The 18,055-nt window shown below is 36.4% G+C and overlaps 1 long non-coding RNA gene across 1 annotated transcript; it reads left to right on the top strand.

Moving 5' to 3' along the window:
* Positions 1 to 797: 797 nt before the first annotated feature.
* Positions 798 to 6,334, top strand: LOC130621930 (uncharacterized). Its single transcript, XR_008980960.1, has 3 exons — positions 798 to 1,078; positions 1,280 to 1,474; positions 5,459 to 6,334. It is a non-coding gene; the product is annotated as an uncharacterized LOC130621930 (long non-coding RNA).
* Positions 6,335 to 18,055: the final 11,721 nt, after the last annotated feature.

Here is an 18,055-nt window from a genome sequence, read left to right as displayed (position 1 = left end):
ATTTCCCGAACGATTCTATAAATTATATTTTCACCACTAAAACGCATGAGACTTGTAGTTTTCAAAAATGATTTCATTTTTGATGAGACGCTGAATAAAAGTAGCTTAATCGCCGGCAAACGAAAACCCGCGATTTCCCGTAAATCCCGGGCTTGGCCCGTATAGTCGAATGTATACAAAGAAAGTACCCAGGGAGTAAACTCATTTCCCGAAGGATTCGTTAAATTATTTTTTCACCACTAAAACGCATGAGACTTGTACTTTTCAAAAATGATTTCATTTTTGATGAGACGCTGAATAAAAGGAGTTTAATCGCCGGCAAACGAAAACCCGGGAGTTCCTGTAAATCCCGGGCTTGACCCGTATAGTCGAATGTATACAAAGAAAGTAAACTGGGAGTAAACTCATTTCCCGAACGATTTTTTAAATTAATTTTTTACCACTAAAACGCATAAGACTTGTAGTTTTCAAAAACGATTTCATTCTTGATGAGACGCTGAATAAAAGGAGTTTAATCTCCGGCAAACGAAAACCCGCGATTTCCCGTAAATCCCGGGCTTGGCCCGTATAGTCGAATGTATACAAAGAAAGTACCCAGGGAGTAAACTCATTTCCCGAAGGATTCTTTAGATTATTTTTTCACCACTAAAACGCATGAGACTTGTACTTTTTAAAAATGATTTCATTTTTGATGAGACGCTGAATAAAAGGAGTTTAATCGCCGGCAAACGAAAACCCGGGAGTTCCTGTAAATCCCGGGCTTGACCCGTATAGTCGAATGTATACAATTAGGCTGTTCAGTCACGTGACTTTTTGCCGTGTTCGGAAATTCAGCTTAAAACAAGCTCGCACACGGCAACGCGTATTTTGTTATTGCGCGTGATGGCACTTATTTTAAATCGTCGAATTCGGCACCTATTTCGCTTAAGACAGATGGTGTATGGGCAGATAGTGATTGTTAAGTACCTTAAATTTGTTTTTTTGAATGAGACTTGTTTAAACGACCAACAGTGTATTCAGATTTCGACGAGGGAAATGTAAACTTGGCGCAAACAGAGGAAAGTGCATGACGTATCAGGTAGTCTCACTTGAAATTAGTTTATATTAAAAATATACTTTCAATTTCTATTCTTATTCCTAACTTTCCTGCATGACAAATCTGGAGAAAAAGCATTTTTTGTTTATATCGAACCCCCGTCTTAAAGTTCTATGTGACTTGCTGCAGTGCAACAACGAATTTCGACTTTTTATTTATTTTATTTTATTATATAATTTATAGTCTTGGAATGATGGCTATTAATCATGGCTATGTGCTAGATATTCCAGTTAACATTAGACACAGCTACTAAACTAAAGCACCAAAGCTAGCTAGCTAGCTAGCTATATATATATTAGCCGAAGTAGTGGACCAGAAGATGGAGTGTGTGATGTTGTGTTTAATTATTCCATACCACTGTGTGGTTAATAGATAAAGGTATATTTTGCTTACTACTAGTGTGATTTGGTTTTTAAACACTTAAAGTATTAGGCTTGGAAATTTGTTGATTCCAGATACCAATTTGTTACCCACTCAGTTCTTGCAAACTGTTTACTGTTTACCATTATTCTTTTTTACAAAAACGCCTCTCTTCCAACTTTCCAGGCCTAAAGTTAGCTAAGAGTCAGAGTAGGTTACTTTATAGCTAGCTTATACTGTTTTAAAAAGCAAGATTTAGATAATAATTGAAGAGATAATGATTATATAATGTTATTTTTGTAAATATTCCATTGTTTAGTATGTATAGCTATATCATAATTGCTGACGTAAACTAGAAAGGCAGATAATACACAGTCTAGGTAGGAATGGTATTTTAAAAATAATATGCATTGGTTAAAAGTTTTGCAGCTTATGTTAGACAATAAAATTATTAGTGCAGTTTCGCTTGATATATTTTCAGCTTTAAAAATGAGTATTAAAAATAAACAAGTTTATGATCTTTTTTCTTCATTGAATGAAAAAAGCATTAAAGAAGTAAGTGATGGATTTGTTTTACTTGGTGTTGAAATAACATGTCCAGAAAAAGCGTTATATACAAAAGTTAAAAGACTAGTAGAGAAAGTAAATGGTCTGAAAAAAAGGAAAGCTAATTCTGCTATAGAAACTTTGTTGGAAGCTGAGTTTAGTGTTCCAGTGCAAATTACCCCACATCAGCGATCTATTGATGCGGCTAGTTCTAGAAATGAAGTTTTGTTTAAAGAGAAAATGAAACAATTAAAGGAGGAAAACAAAAGTTTAAAAAGAAAGTGCGAAAATTTTCAAGAATTAGAAATTCAATACAACACACAAGTCAAAGAGGTTAAGAAACTTAGTAACGAGTTATTTGTAGCAATGAAGGATGAAAATAAGTTGACAGCAGAATATCGTCGTATAAAGAACAATTATCTTGAAGTAGAGGAAAAACTTAGAAATGTGGAATTGAAATTTAAAGATAATAGCAAAGCGAGGGCAGATAAATTGAGAAATTTATCAAAGAAAATTAAAAACAGAGATGATAAAATTAATAAAATGGAATCAGAAATAGCTGAATTGATATCTGGTACTGAGAATAAAAGTGATGAGTTGGATGACATGAAAGTAAACTTGAACAGACTCAATGATAAATTAGAAAACAGTGAAACTATAGTTGATGATCTGCGGAATGAGAAAGCAAAACTGAAAAGAAAGACGCACAGTTTGTTGTTAAAAATTGAAAACCAGAAAAAATTGATTGACCACAAAGAAGTGAATGATATGAAGTGTTTAAAAAGTGATTATGACAAACTCTGTACAAACATGAAGCAACTTACTGAAGAAAATCGTGATTTGCAAATGCTCGTTTCGTTATTAAACGACAATGAAATTGTAACATTTGAAGGTGGTCGTTATTCAGACGAAATAAGAGAAGTTGTTATGGAATTACTTTCCTTGAATGTCAGCATGGGAAAGGTAAATGATGTGATCAAGGTTGTACTTGAAAAACTTGCAAAAAAAAGGGTTGACAGGTTGCCTTCACAAGGTTTAAAAAGTCATTTAATGCAAGAAGCATTAATTTTAGCACAATTACAGGTTGCAGAAGCAATGATTGATAATGACAAGGAGGCGTTTGGTAATTGTTTACATGGAGATGGTACATCAAAATACCATAAACATTATCAAAATTTTCAGATTACAACATCGAAAGGAAAAACTTTAACATTTGGATTATCAGAAGTTGCAGGTGGCGATGCGGCAATAGTAATGAAAAATTTTACTGACACAATTGATGACATGTGTGACATTCTGAAAGAATGTGACAAGGATGCAAATTTTTCCCGGCTTGTCACATCAATCAAATCTACAATGTCGGATCTTGGCCCTATTAATCCTTTATTTAACTCACAACTGAAATCTTTAAGGGAAAAATTATTACCAAATGTTGTAGAAAACTGGAATTATTTAAGCGAAACACAAAAAACGGACATGACCGATATGGGAAATTTCTTTTGCAAATTACATCTTCTGGCAAATTTTGCCTCAGAGGCAGATAAAGTTCTGCATTCATTTGAGAGAATGGTCCTCTGTGATGACTATGAAACAGTATTTGCCTTCAATAGTGCAAAAGAATCTTCTGCTTCTAGATTAGTGCGTACAGCTTGTAAAGCTTTTCATGTGCGTGGAAGTGACGAATGTGGAGTAGCATCGTATTTTAACTCGTTTTTAGCTGGTCGCAATCAGAAATCTTACTTTGTACCATTTATTGGAAATCGTTTTAACATATTGTTTTATAACGCTGCTGCATTATATTACCATCGTGATGCAGTCGTATCTTTTCTTTCATCATGGCCTGATCCTAATAATTTACTGAAAGCTGTAAATGAAGACGTATCAAATAAGTTGTTTCTTAGTGAAGTCAGAGCACTTGGCATTATTGATAAATTATTGACTGGTCCATTGTGGCGATTAATAGAGTCTTGTGAAAGTATCCTCGAAATAAATCCATACCTGTTACAACTTAAAGTCAAACTATCTGCACTCTGCAACAATTGTTCATCACTTCTATCTGGCAGTCATATTTTCCAAGAGGATGGTATTATTGTACACAACAAAGATGAATTATTTATCAAGCTATTTGAGGATACAGGTGATGATGAATTGGATATTCTAACACAGCAAGCCCTTGAAATTATTTGCCATGCAATTCTCATCATCTTAGAGCGTCAATGTAAGGATCAACTGCCTGGAGGAAAGTACTGGAGCCCCAGTCAGATAATAAAGGAGACGTCATCAATTGTACCAGTAACCAATAAGGCTTCTGAAAGTGACTTTGCAATTTTGGATTTGTTAGTGAAAACGAAGCCAAGTGCCAATGTTGAAACATTGCAGGCTTTAACCATGTGGTCGCGTAACAAAACACTTGATTGGTTTGAACAGAAGTCTTATGATGAGAAAAAAAGTATGATGGAATCAGCCAGACATAATGTGGAAAAAATGAAGGCGAAGTATAAATCAAGGAGAAAAGAACTGTTGGAGGAGAGGAAAAGGAAATTGCTTGCTAAACAAGATATGAAAAAGAAAGCTGAAGAGAAAATAGCATTGAAGAAAGTGGAAGCTTTTAACAAATTGCTTGAGCTAAATGTCCAGGCTTGGATATCTGTTGATGAACTGAAAAAAAACATCATGGATATATCATCACAAAAACGTGCAGAAGTTTTGCTAGCGCAAATGAATTTTTACAGGCATGTTATGCCTTTCAAATGCAATTCCAAATTGTTTAACAAAACAAAACAGAGTGGAAACAAAAGAGTTGATTTGTCTTGGGAAGAGCTTCTTGAAAACTTTGTTAAAATCATGCATGTAACATTTTCATCATCTGCAGAAAAGGTAACAAAGGATAACCTGAAGTCGAAGGAAGATAGAGATGAAGTAGTTGCAACCCAAAAAAAGGAACTGATGGAAAAGATCAAGAAAGAAAGGATGAAAAAACTGTCTGAACAACAAAAAAGCAACAAACTCCCTTCCTTCATCAAAGACCCTGATTGTTTAGTTGGTTTACACATACGGCATCATTTAAAGGAAGAAGATGAAGAGGATGCATATTGGTGTAAAGGGGAAATTCTAAGTGTAGCAAAACGACATTCCAATCCTAAACGCACGTTGTTTAATGTAGTATATGAGTCAGAACCTGAGACAGTTTGGAGTTTTCCAATAATTTTAGATTTTGAGAAGGGAGACGTTATTATGTTATCTTAGAATATAGTTAGTTATAGTATAGTTATATATTTGAGGGAAGAAATTTTTGTGGTAATGTATTTCGTTCAAACCGTGGAACTTTTTTATGGCAAAAACTTCTTCCTTTGAGGATCATTGTTTTGTCAACTTGTGACATGTGGTATATATTGTTCTATTAAAACATTTAGCACTTATGGTAGCTTAATATTTTGCGTTCTTTTTTTTATTTAGGTGCTAAAAGGTGCAGTTGTTCCATTTTCATCTGGTCTGCATATTTATACTCTGTCAAATATTTTGCAAGCTTTAAGAGTGTTTGTCAAAGTTTTATAGTTACCAACTTAGTGTTTTACAGTGGTTCCTGTGGACTTTCTTTTTACATTTCCTTAAATTTGAAATATCTTTTCAGCTATTACGTTATTTTCTCTGGCTGGTCTGCAAAAATATAAATTTCGTACATTTCTATGAAGTCTCTCAATGTTAAGATTACAGTTTATAAACATTTTTGCCGGTTATTGTATAATTGTTTTGCTTTTATACATTGATTTTATGTTATTTTTGAGCTACAGCATCATTTTTACTATCTGGTCTGCAAATTACACTCTTGTCAAATATTTTGTACTCTTCAAGAGTGTTTGTAAAATTTTTGAATAGTTACTAATTTGTGGTGTTTTATTATGTTCCTGTGAATTTTTTTCGCATTTTCATCAATTTGGAAAGATTTTTTCAACTATGACGTCATTTTTTCTATCTGGTCTGCAAATTACACTCTTGTCAGATATTTGTACTCCTTAAGAGTGTTTGTATAATTTTTGAATAGTTACTAATTTGTGGTGTTTTATTATGTTCCTGTGAACTTTTTTGCATTTTCATCAATTTGGAAAGATTTTTTCAACTATGACGTCATTTTTTCTATCTGGTCTGCAAATTTACACCCTTGTCCGAAATTTCGTACACTCTAATGAACTTTGTTTAACGTTAAGATTACAGTTTATAAAATTGTTTACTGGTTGTTGTATACTTTCTTGCGCTTTTAGAGCAATTTGTAGTAATATTTGAGCTATGACGTCATCATTACGTCATTTCTAAAAATAAACCATCAAAAATTAATATATTTTTTCTTTTACAAATATACTATCTACTGTAAAAATTTTAAGTTCTTACCATGTCTCAATCTGGAGTTATTGATTTTTAAAGATAGAAATTGTGAAAAAAAACCTATACATGACCCCCGTCTTTGTGCCGTGTTTTGTTGCGAAATTGGCCGAAAAACGCAACAAAAAAGGGCTATACTATCTATCATAAAAATAACAATAACTAGAGAATGGCTTGGAGTTAGGAGTTGCGCGACCCCTCGTTGAAACCGTATAGAAATGTAGAAAACGTTGCATACGGCTAGAAGGTCGAGCGGCGCATAGAAAAATTTGACCTGAACAGCCTAATACAATGAAAGTAAACTGGGAGTAAACTCATTTCCCGAACGATTTTTTAAATTAATTTTTTACCACTAAAACGCATAAGACTTGTAGTTTTCAAAAACGATTTCATTCTTGATGAGACGCTGAATAAAAGGAGTTTAATCTCCGGCAAACGAAAACCCGCGATTTCCCGTAAATCCCGGGCTTGGCCCGTATAGTCGAATGTACACAAAGAAAGTACCCAGGGAGTAAACTCATTTGGCGAAGGATTCTTTAAATTATTTTTTCACCACTAAAACGCATGAGACTTGTACTTTTCAAAAATGATTTCATTTTTGATGAGACGCTGAATAAAAAGAGTTTAATCGCCGGCAAACGAAAACCCGGGAGTTCCTGTAAATCCCGGGCTTGACCCGTATAGTCGAATGTATACAAAGAAAGTAAACTGGGAGTAAACTCATTTTCCGAACGATTTTTTAAATTAATTTTTTACCACTAAAACGCATAAGACTTGTAGTTTTTAAAAACGATTTCATTCTTGATCAGACGCTGAATAAAAGGTGCTTAATCTCCGGCAAACGAAAACTCGCGATTTCTCGTAAATCCCGGGCTTGGCCCGTATAGTCAAAAGTATACAAAGAAAGTACCCAGGGAGTAAACTCATTTCCCGAACGATTCTTTAAATTATTTTTTCACCACTAAAACGCATGAGACTTGTAGTTTTCAAAAATGATTTCATTTTTGATGAGACGCTGAATAAAAGGAGTTTAATCTCCGGCAAACGAAAACCCGCGATTTCCCGTAAATCCCGGACACGGCCCGTATAGTCAAAAGTATACAAAGAAAGTACGCAGAGAGTAAACTCATTTCCCGAACGATTCTATAAATTATATTTTCACCACTAAAACGCATGAGACTTGTAGTTTTTAAAAATGATTTCATTTTTGATGAGACGCTGAATAAAAGAAGTTTAATCGCCGGCAAACGAAAACCCGCGATTTCCCGTAAATCCCGGGCTTGGCCCGTATAGTCGAATGTATACAAAGAAAGTACCCAGGGAGTAAACTCATTTCCCGAAGGATTCTTTAAATTATTTTTTCACCACTAAAACGCATGAGACTTGTAGTTTTCAAAAATGATTTCATTTTTGATGAGACGCTGAATAAAAGAAGTTTAATCGCCGGGAAACGAAAACCCGCGATTTCCCGTAAACCCCGGGCTTGGCCCGTATAGTCGAATGTATACAAAGAAATTACCCAGCGAGTAAACTCATTTCCCGAAGGATTCTTTAAAGTATTTTTTCACCACTAAAACGCATGAGACTTGTAGTTTTCAAAAATGATTTTATTTTTGATGAGACGCTGATTAAAAGGAGTTTAATCTCCGTCAAACGAAAACCTGCGATTTCCCCTAAATCCCGGAACCGGCCCGTATAGTCAAAAGTTTACAAAGAAAGTACGCAGGGAGTAAACTCATTTCCCGAACGATTCTTTAAATTACATTTTCACCACTAAAACGCATGAGACTTGTAGTTTTCAAAAATGATTTTATTTTTGATGAGACGCTGAATAAAAGTAGTTTATCGCCGGCAAACGAAAACCCGCGATTTCCCGTAAATCCCGGACTTGGCCCGTATAGTCGAATGTACACAAAGAAAGTACCCAGGGAGTAAACTCATTTCCGGAACGATTTTTTAAATTATTTTTTCACCACTAAGACGCATGAGACTTGTAGTTTTCAAAAATGATTTCATTTTTGATGAGACGCTAAATAAAAGGAGATTAATCTCCGGCAAACGAAGACCGGCAATTTCCCGTAAATCCCGGACCCGGCCCGTATAGTCAAAAGTATACAAAGAAAGTACGCAGAGAGTAAACTCATTTCCCGAACGATTCTATAAATTATATTTTCACCACCAAAACGCATGAGACTTGTAGTTTTTAAAAATGATTTCATTTTTGATGAGACGCTGAATAAAAGAAGTTTAATCGCCGGCAAACGAAAACCCGCGATTTCCCGTAAATCCCGGGCTTGGCCCGTATAGTCGAATGTATACAAAGAAAGTACCCAGGGAGTAAACTCATTTCCCGAAGGATTCTTTAAATTATTTTTTCACCACTAAAACGCATGAGACTTGTAGTTTTCAAAAATGATTTCATTTTTGATGAGACGCTGAATAAAAGGAGTTTAATCGCCGGCAAACGAAAACCCGGGAGTTCCTGTAAATCCCGGACTTGACCCGTATGGTCGAATGTATACAAAGAAAGTAAACTGGGAGTAAACTCATTTCCCGACCGATTTTTTAATTTAATTTTTTACCAATAAAACGCATAATACTTGTACTTTTCAAAAATGATTTCATTTTTGATGAGACGCTGAATAAAAGGAGTTTAATCTCCGGCAAACGAAAAACCGCGATTTCCCCTAAATCCCGGAACCGGCCCGTATAGTCAAAAGTATACAAAGAAAGTACGCAGGGAGTAAACTCATTTCCCGAACGATTCTTTAAATTATATTTTCACCACTAAAACGCATGAGACTTGTAGTTTTCAAAAATGATTTCATTTTTGATGAGACGCTGAATAAAAGAAGTTTAATCGCCGGCAAACGAAAAACCGCGATTTCTCGTAAATCCCGGGCTTGGCCCGTATAGTCGAATGTATACAAAGAAAGTACCCAGGGAGTAAACTCATTTCCCGAAGGATTCTTTAAATTATTTTTTCACCACTAAAACTCATGAGACTTGTAGTTTTCAAAAATGATTTCATTTTTGATGAGACGCTGGATAAAAGGAGTTTAATCGCCGGCAAACGAAAACCCGGGAGTTCCTGTAAATCCCGGACTTGACCCGTATGGTCGATTGTATACAAAGAAAGTAAACTGGGAGTAAACTCATTTCCCGAAGGATTCTTTAAATTATTTTTTCACCACTAAAACGCATGAGACTTGTAGTTTTCAAAAATGATTTCATTTTTGATGAGACGCTGAATAAAAGGAGTTTAATCTCCGGCAAACGAAAACCCGCGATTTCCCCTAAATCCCGGAACCGGCCCGTATAGTTAAAAGTATACAAAGAAAGTACGCAGGAAGTAAGCTCATTTCCTGAACGATTCTTTAAATTATATTTTCACCACTAAAACGCATGAGACTTGTAGTTTTCAAAAATGATTTCATTTTTGATGAGACGCTGAATAAAAGAAGTTTAATCGCCGGCAAACGAAAAACCGCGATTTCCCGTAAATCCCAGGCTTGGCCCGTATAGCCGAATGTATACAAAGAAAGTACCCAGGATGTAAACTCATTTCCCGAACGATTTTTTAAATTATTTTTTTACCACTAAGACGCATGAGACTTGTAGTTTTTAAAAATGATTTCATTTTTGATGAGACGCTGAATAAAAGGAGTTTAATCGCCGGCAAACGAAAACCCGGGAGTTCCCGTAAATCCCGGGCTTGGCCCGTATAGTCGAATGTATACAAAGAAAGTACCCAGGGAGTAAACTCATTTCCCGAAGGATTCTTTAAATTATTTTTTCACCACTAAAACGCATGAGACTTGTAGTTTTCAAAAATCATTTCATTTTTGATGAGACGCTGAATAAAAGGAGTTTAATCGCCGGCAAGCGAAAACCCGGGAGTTCCTGTAAATCCCGGACTTGACCCGTATGGTCGAATGTATACAAAGAAAGTAAACTGGGAGTAAACTCATTTCCCGAACGCTCTTTTGATTTAATTTTTTACCACTAAAACGCATAAGACTTGTAGTTTTCAAAAACGATTTCATTCTTGATGAGACGCTCAATAAAAGGAGTGTAATCTCCGGCAAACGAAAACTCGCGATTTCCCGTAAATCCAGGGCTTGGCCCGTATAGTCAAATGTATACAAAGAAAGTACGCAGGGAGTAAACTCATTTCCCGAACGATTCTTTAAATTATATTTTCACCACTAAAACGCATGAGACTTGTAGTTTTCAAAAATGATTTTATTTTTGATGAGACGCTGAATAAAAGAAGTTTAATCGCCGGCAAACGAAAACCCGCGATTTCTCGTAAATCCCGGGCTTGGCCCGTATAGTCGAATGTATACAAAGAAAGTACCCAGGGAGTAAACTCATTTCCCGAAGGATTCTTTAAATTATTTTTTCACCACTAAAACTCATGAGACTTGTAGTTTTCAAAAACGATTTCATTCTTGATGAGCGCTGAATAAAAGGAGTGTAATCTCCGGCAAACGAAAACCCGCGATTTCCCGTAAATCCCGGGCTTGGCCCGTATAGTCAAAAGTATACAAAGAAAGTACCCAGGGAGTAAACTCATTTCCCGAAGGATTCTTTAAATTATTTTTTCACCACTAAAACGCATGAGACTTGTAGTTTTCAAAAATGATTTCATTTTTGATGAGACGCTGAATAAAAGGAGTTTAATCTCCGGCAAACGAAAACCCGCGATTTCCCCTAAATCCCGGAACCGGCCCGTATAGTTAAAAGTATACAAAGAAAGTACGCAGGGAGTAAGCTCATTTTCTGAACGATTCTTTAAATTATATTTTCACCACTAAAACGCATGAGACTTGTAGTTTTCAAAAATGATTTCATTTTTGATGAGACGCTGAATAAAAGAAGTTTAATCGCCGGCAAACGAAAACCCGCGATTTCCCGTAAATCCCAGGCTTGGCCCGTATAGCCGAATGTATACAAAGAAAGTACCCAGGATGTAAACTCATTTCCCGAACGATTTTTTAAATTATTTATTTACCACTAAGACGCATGAGACTTGTAGTTTTTAAAAATGATTTCATTTTTGATGAGACGCTGAATAAAAGGAGTTTAATCGCCGGCAAACGAAAACCCGGGAGTTCCCGTAAATCCCGGGCTTGGCCCGTATAGCTGAATGTATACAAAGAAAGTACCCAGGAAGTAAACTCTTTTCCCGAACGATTTTCTAAATTATTTTTTTACCACTAAAACGCATGAGACTTGCAGTTTTCAAAACTGATTTCATTTTTGATGAGACACTGAATAAAAGGAGTTTAATCGCCGGCAAACGAAAACCCGCGCTTTCCCGTATATCCCGGACTCGGCCGTATAGTCGAATGTATACAAAGAAAGTACCCAGGGAGTAAACTCATTTTCCGAACGATTTTTTAAATTACATTTTCACGACCAAAACGCATGAGACTTGCAGTTTTCAAAAATGATTTCATTTTTGATGAGACGCTGAGTAAAAGAATTTTAATCGCTGGGAAACGAAAACCCGCGATTTCCCGTAAATCCAGGGCTTGGCCCGTATAGTCAAATGTATACAAAGAAAGTACGCAGGGAGTAAACTCATTTCCCGAACGATTCTTTAAATTATATTTTCACCACTAAAACGCATGAGACTTGTAGTTTTCAAAAATGATTTCATTTTTGATGAGACGCTGAATAAAAGAAGTTTAATCGCCGGCAAACGAAAACCCGCGATTTCTCGTAAATCCCGGGCTTGGCCCGTATAGTCGAATGTATACAAAGAAAGTACCCAGGGAGTAAACTCATTTCCCGAAGGATTCTTTAAATTATTTTTTCACCACTAAAACTCATGAGACTTGTAGTTTTCAAAAATGATTTCATTTTTGATGAGACGCTGGATAAAAGGAGTTTAATCGCCGGCAAACGAAAACCCGGGAGTTCCTGTAAATCCTGGACTTGACCCGTATGGTCGAATGTATACAAAGAAAGTAAACTGGGAGTAAACTCATTTCCGGAACGATTTTTTAATTTAATTTTTTACCACTAAAACGAATAATACTTGTAGTTTTCAAAAACGATTTCATTCTTGATGAGCGCTGAATAAAAGGAGTGTAATCTCCGGCAAACGAAAACCCGCGATTTCCCGTAAATCCCGGGCTTGGCCCGTATAGTCAAAAGTATACAAAGAAAGTACCCAGGGAGTAAACTCATTTCCCGAAGGATTCTTTAAATTATTTTTTCACCACTAAAACGCATGAGACTTGTAGTTTTCAAAAATGATTTCATTTTTGATGAGACGCTGAATAAAAGGAGTTTAATCTCCGGCAAACGAAAACCCGCGATTTCCCCTAAATCCCGGAACCGGCCCGTATAGTTAAAAGTATACAAAGAAAGTACGCAGGGAGTAAGCTCATTTTCTGAACGATTCTTTAAATTATATTTTCACCACTAAAACGCATAAGATTTGTAGTTTTCAAAAACGATTTCATTTTTGATGAGACGCTGAATAAAAGAAGTTTAATCGCCGGCAAACGAAAACCCGCGATTTCCCGTAAATCCCAGGCTTGGCCCGTATAGCCGAATGTATACAAAGAAAGTACCCAGGATGTAAACTCATTTCCCGAACGATTTTTTAAATTATTTATTTACCACTAAGACGCATGAGACTTGTAGTTTTTAAAAATGATTTCATTTTTGATGAGACGCTGAATAAAAGGAGTTTAATCGCCGGCAAACGAAAACCCGGGAGTTCCCGTAAATCCCGGGCTTGGCCCGTATAGCTGAATGTATACAAAGAAAGTACCCAGGAAGTAAACTCTTTTCCCGAACGATTTTCTAAATTATTTTTTTACCACTAAAACGCATGAGACTTGCAGTTTTCAAAACTGATTTCATTTTTGATGAGACACTGAATAAAAGGAGTTTAATCGCCGGCAAACGAAAACCCGCGCTTTCCCGTATATCCCGGACTCGGCCGTATAGTCGAATGTATACAAAGAAAGTACCCAGGGAGTAAACTCATTTTCCGAACGATTTTTTAAATTACATTTTCACGACCAAAACGCATGAGACTTGCAGTTTTCAAAAATGATTTCATTTTTGATGAGACGCTGAGTAAAAGAATTTTAATCGCTGGGAAACGAAAACCCGCGATTTCCCGTAAATCCAGGGCTTGGCCCGTATAGTCAAATGTATACAAAGAAAGTACGCAGGGAGTAAACTCATTTCCCGAACGATTCTTTAAATTATATTTTCACCACTAAAACGCATGAGACTTGTAGTTTTCAAAAATGATTTCATTTTTGATGAGACGCTGAATAAAAGAAGTTTAATCGCCGGCAAACGAAAACCCGCGATTTCTCGTAAATCCCGGGCTTGGCCCGTATAGTCGAATGTATACAAAGAAAGTACCCAGGGAGTAAACTCATTTCCCGAAGGATTCTTTAAATTATTTTTTCACCACTAAAACTCATGAGACTTGTAGTTTTCAAAAATGATTTCATTTTTGATGAGACGCTGGATAAAAGGAGTTTAATCGCCGGCAAACGAAAACCCGGGAGTTCCTGTAAATCCTGGACTTGACCCGTATGGTCGAATGTATACAAAGAAAGTAAACTGGGAGTAAACTCATTTCCGGAACGATTTTTTAATTTAATTTTTTACCACTAAAACGCATAATACTTGTAGTTTTCAAAAACGATTTCATTCTTGATGAGCGCTGAATAAAAGGAGTGTAATCTCCGGCAAACGAAAACCCGCGATTTCCCGTAAATCCCGGGCTTGGCCCGTATAGTCAAAAGTATACAAAGAAAGTACCCAGGGAGTAAACTCATTTCCCGAAGGATTCTTTAAATTATTTTTTCACCACTAAAACGCATGAGACTTGTAGTTTTCAAAAATGATTTCATTTTTGATGAGACGCTGAATAAAAGGAGTTTAATCTCCGGCAAACGAAAACCCGCGATTTCCCCTAAATCCCGGAACCGGCCCGTATAGTTAAAAGTATACAAAGAAAGTACGCAGGGAGTAAGCTCATTTTCTGAACGATTCTTTAAATTATATTTTCACCACTAAAACGCATGAGACTTGTAGTTTTCAAAAATGATTTCATTTTTGATGAGACGCTGAATAAAAGAAGTTTAATCGCCGGCAAACGAAAACCCGCGATTTCCCGTAAATCCCAGGCTTGGCCCGTATAGCCGAATGTATACAAAGAAAGTACCCAGGATGTAAACTCATTTCCCGAACGATTTTTTAAATTATTTTTTTACCACTAAGACGCATGAGACTTGTAGTTTTTAAAAATGATTTCATTTTTGATGAGACGCTGAATAAAAGGAGTTTAATCGCCGGCAAACGAAAACCCGGGAGTTCCCGTAAATCCCGGGCTTGGCCCGTATAGTCGAATGTATACAAAGAAAGTACCCAGGGAGTAAACTCATTTCCCGAAGGATTCTTTAAATTATTTTTTCACCACTAAAACGCATGAGACTTGTAGTTTTCAAAAATCATTTCATTTTTGATGAGACGCTGAATAAAAGGAGTTTAATCGCCAGCAAGCGAAAACCCGGGAGTTCCTGTAAATCCCGGACTTGACCCGTATGGTCGAATGTATACAAAGAAAGTAAACTGGGAGTAAACTCATTTCCCGAACGCTTTTTTGATTTAATTTTTTACCACTAAAACGCATAAGACTTGTAGTTTTCAAAAACGATTTCATTCTTGATGAGACGCTCAATAAAAGGAGTGTAATCTCCGGCAAACGAAAACTCGCGATTTCCCGTAAATCCCGGGCTTGGCCCGTATAGCTGAATGTATACAAAGAAAGTACCCAGGAAGTAAACTCATTTCCCGAACGATTTTTAAAATTATTTTTTTACCACTAAAACGCATGAGACTTGTAGTTTTCAAAACTGATTTCATTTTTGATGAGACGCTGAATAAAAGGAGTTTAATCGCCGGCAAACGAAAACCCGCGCTTTCCCGTATATCCCGGACTTGGCCGTATAGTCGAATATATACAAAGAAAGTACCCTAGGAGTAAACTCATTTTCCGAACGATTTTTTAAATTACATTTTCACCACCAAAACGCATGAGACTTGCAGTTTTCAAAAATGATTTCATTTTTGATGAGACGCTGAATAAAAGAATTTTAATCGCCGGCAAACGAAAACCCGCGATTTCCCGTAAATCCAGGGCGTGGCCCGTATAGTCAAATGTATACAAAGAAAGTACCCAGGGAGTAAAATCATTTCCCGAACGATTTTTCAAATTATTTTTTCACCAATAAAACGCATGAGACTTGTAGTTTTGAAAAATGATTTCGTTTTTGATGAGACGCTGAATAAAAGGAGTTTAATCGCCGGCAAACGAAAACCCGCGATTTCCCGTAAATCCAGGACTCGGCCCGTATAGCTGAATGTATACAAAGAAAGTAAACTGGGAGTAAACTCATTTCCCGAACGATTTTTTGATTTAATTTTTACCACTAAAACGCATAAGACTTGTAGTTTTCAAAAACGATTTCATTCTTGATGAGACGCGCAATAAAAAGAGTGTAATCTCCGGCAAACGAAAACTCGCGATTTCCCGTAAATCCCGGGCTTGCCCCGTATAGCTGAATGTATACAAAGAAAGTACCCAGGAAGTAAACTCATTTCCCGAACGATTTTTTAATTTAATTTTTTACCACTAAAACGCATAATACTTGTAGTTTTCAAAAACGATTTCATTCTTGATGAGCGCTGAATAAAAGGAGTGTAATCTCCGGCAAACGAAAACCCGCGATTTCCCGTAAATCCCGGGCTTGGCCCGTATAGTCAAAAGTATACAAAGAAAGTACCCAGGGAGTAAACTCATTTCCCGAAGGATTCTTTAAATTATTTTTTCACCACTAAAACGCATGAGACTTGTAGTTTTCAAAAATGATTTCATTTTTGATGAGACGCTGAATAAAAGGAGTTTAATCTCCGGCAAACGAAAACCCGCGATTTCCCCTAAATCCCGGAACCGGCCCGTATAGTTAAAAGTATACAAAGAAAGTACGCAGGGAGTAAGCTCATTTTCTGAACGATTCTTTAAATTATATTTTCACCACTAAAACGCATGAGACTTGTAGTTTTCAAAAATGATTTCATTTTTGATGAGACGCTGAATAAAAGAAGTTTAATCGCCGGCAAACGAAAACCCGCGATTTCCCGTAAATCCCAGGCTTGGCCCGTATAGCCGAATGTATACAAAGAAAGTACCCAGGATGTAAACTCATTTCCCGAACGATTTTTTAAATTATTTTTTTACCACTAAGACGCATGAGACTTGTAGTTTTTAAAAATGATTTCATTTTTGATGAGACGCTGAATAAAAGGAGTTTAATCGCCGGCAAACGAAAACCCGGGAGTTCCCGTAAATCCCGGGCTTGGCCCGTATAGTCGAATGTATACAAAGAAAGTACCCAGGGAGTAAACTCATTTCCCGAAGGATTCTTTAAATTATTTTTTCACCACTAAAACGCATGAGACTTGTAGTTTTCAAAAATCATTTCATTTTTGATGAGACGCTGAATAAAAGGAGTTTAATCGCCAGCAAGCGAAAACCCGGGAGTTCCTGTAAATCCCGGACTTGACCCGTATGGTCGAATGTATACAAAGAAAGTAAACTGGGAGTAAACTCATTTCCCGAACGCTTTTTTGATTTAATTTTTTACCACTAAAACGCATAAGACTTGTAGTTTTCAAAAACGATTTCATTCTTGATGAGACGCTCAATAAAAGGAGTGTAATCTCCGGCAAACAAAAACTCGCGATTTCCCGTAAATCCCGGGCTTGGCCCGTATAGCTGAATGTATACAAAGAAAGTACCCAGGAAGTAAACTCATTTCCCGAACGATTTTTAAAATTATTTTTTTACCACTAAAACGCATGAGACTTGTAGTTTTCAAAACTGATTTCATTTTTGATGAGACGCTGAATAAAAGGAGTTTAATCGCCGGCAAACGAAAACCCGCGCTTTCCCGTATATCCCGGACTTGGCCGTATAGTCGAATATATACAAAGAAAGTACCCTAGGAGTAAACTCATTTTCCGAACGATTTTTTAAATTACATTTTCACCACCAAAACGCATGAGACTTGCAGTTTTCAAAAATGATTTCATTTTTGATGAGACGCTGAATAAAAGAATTTTAATCGCCGGCAAACGAAAACCCGCGATTTCCCGTAAATCCAGGGCGTGGCCCGTATAGTCAAATGTATACAAAGAAAGTACCCAGGGAGTAAAATCATTTCCCGAACGATTTTTCAAATTATTTTTTCACCAATAAAACGCATGAGACTTGTAGTTTTGAAAAATGATTTCGTTTTTGATGAGACGCTGAATAAAAGGAGTTTAATCGCCGGCAAACGAAAACCCGCGATTTCCCGTAAATCCAGGACTCGGCCCGTATAGCTGAATGTATACAAAGAAAGTAAACTGGGAGTAAACTCATTTCCCGAACGATTTTTTGATTTAATTTTTACCACTAAAACGCATAAGACTTGTAGTTTTCAAAAACGATTTCATTCTTGATGAGACGCGCAATAAAAAGAGTGTAATCTCCGGCAAACGAAAACTCGCGATTTCCCGTAAATCCCGGGCTTGCCCCGTATAGCTGAATGTATACAAAGAAAGTACCCAGGAAGTAAACTCATT

Source organism: Hydractinia symbiolongicarpus, chromosome 12, assembly GCF_029227915.1.
Source record: "Hydractinia symbiolongicarpus strain clone_291-10 chromosome 12, HSymV2.1, whole genome shotgun sequence".
NCBI classification, from domain to species: Eukaryota; Metazoa; Cnidaria; class Hydrozoa; order Anthoathecata; family Hydractiniidae; genus Hydractinia; species Hydractinia symbiolongicarpus.
The sequence above is the reverse complement of the archived record's forward strand: the minus strand, read 5'-3'. Positions and strand labels throughout refer to the sequence as shown.